The sequence below is a fragment of the Carettochelys insculpta genome, chromosome 15, assembly GCF_033958435.1.
Source record: "Carettochelys insculpta isolate YL-2023 chromosome 15, ASM3395843v1, whole genome shotgun sequence".
NCBI classification, from domain to species: domain Eukaryota; kingdom Metazoa; phylum Chordata; order Testudines; family Carettochelyidae; genus Carettochelys; species Carettochelys insculpta.
This window is the reverse complement of record NC_134151.1, coordinates 13,197,501-13,199,510: the sequence shown is the minus strand read 5'-3', so window position 1 is coordinate 13,199,510 and position 2,010 is coordinate 13,197,501.

The window sequence follows — 2,010 nt, the reverse complement described above, 5'->3', positions numbered from 1 at the left end:
TTAATATGAGTCACATGTTTACTGCAGGACATTCACAAACTTTTTTACATCTTCTATTTCCTGACACTTTAGGTGTGTGTTTGCACCCGTCTTCCTAACTTTCCCAGACCTTCTCTCTGGCTCAGGAAGATGCTGGATTCTGAACAGTTTTGTTTTTGTTATTGAAATCACTGTAGAGCTGCTCTGATACTTTGATAATGCACTTTTATATTTTTGCCTTCCGTGAACACCTTTCCTCATTTCACAATCCCTTGAGCTGGCACAAAGCTAGCCACAGTTATGCTACTTAGTGATTTCACTCACTCAGCAAACATGTTCTGACTTTGTTCTGCTTGGTGTACCTGCTCCTCCATGGCTTTTTTTCTGGCGTCACCTGCTGGATACTGTTCTGCAAAAGTAGTGCAGTTTTTTGAGAAATTGCCTTTCAAGGTGGCATGTTTTGTTGCCAGCAAATTTCTCATGGCAAATGAGACATAAAGGGAACCCAGCTGAATTCAATATAAATGTGAAAGATTAGGTCCATTTAGCTTCCAATTCTCTGATTTCATCTTTGATTTTCCTCTTTCTGAAGCCATTCCAAGCACATTTTAGTTATGCCAATTTTACTGCACATTTAATTTCAGTTTTATTTCTTAAAATGTGAATTGCCTTTCACAGCAGGAATGTTGCAATCTTCCTTTTCCTTTTCAAAATCAAGACTGCATTAGCAACATGATCAAAACACATACAATATCATACCTCACAATGTACTGCACATGTTAAAGAGAGAATTGTCCAGCATTTTGAGACCGCATATCAGTTGTTATTTAGACATGAGTTCTTTGCTGGGCTTTTAGACATTCACTGTTTATTGAAAATGATCAGAAGGGTTTCATTTGTTTGTTTGTTTGTTTTTTACTTTGCATTTATAGCTTCAGCACCTACAAAGAAGGCCTTAAAAAGCTGCATGCGGCTTTAACGCAGCATGTTGCAGACCGCTGCTCTAGCAGGCTCCCTGCCTCCTGTGTCTTCCGCACACTGCTCAAAGCAGCCAGGTGTGGAGGCCATTTGCTCTCTGCACTGCAAACCCTTTGTGGGGGGCCTTCCACATCCTCCTTGTGTTGCAAACACAACCAAAGTTGCTTCCATTAGCTGGTTTCCAGATAATGGGAGCTGTGAGATTGTACCGGAGGTGGTGGTGGCGGCATGCGAAGGCTGCCCTCCGGGGCAGCACAGTGTGCAGAGAGTACATGGCCCCTGCAGCTGGCCACTTTGAGCGGTGTGCAGGGACGCAGCAGGCTGGGAAACTGTCCAGGGCTCCCTCTTGGCCCTGGAACAGTGTCAGGTTGGATACGACTTGCGGGCCACATTTTGCCCACCCCAGTACAAGCCCTCAGCAAGTTTACCCTAACAACTAAGGGATTAAAATCCCATCTCAGGCATCTGTTTGGACCAGTGATGAATGTGGGTATTAAACAGTCTGAAACACCCAGTAGTAAGCTGGCTAAAGCCTTGCTAGTTGAGGACAGCCAACAGAATGCCCAATGCTGACTCTTCCCCCCATCACTCCTCTTCAGGCAAGAAAAGTAGATTCAGAATTCTGCACCATCCCAGCAGCAATGACTTAGCCCACAAACATGACTCTTTCTGTTGTTCCTCTAGCTTGGGCACATCATTTATTCTGATTTACAGGAAAGTATTTCTGAACCCTCACACTGTCCTATCAAATGTCAGATCATTTTAAAAATGAGAAGCTGCAATACAAAGCTAAGCCAAAACAATTTTGAAGTGGAGCTAAGATTCCAGGTAGAACTTCCACTTGTGTGCAAAGAGCACCGTGGTCCGAGCTAAGGTGTCTCCTTAAACAAAAACTGCACTGATCTGGACAATTCCCTTAGAAACTCAGTTGGTATGTATGAAGAAAATTTTAAAATGGGTTACCCAGTGCTGTTCATTACCTGAATAGCTGTTAATGGGGTAGCTGGCATCTCGCTGGATGGTGTCATGTTATTGACACTTGCAGCTAGAGTT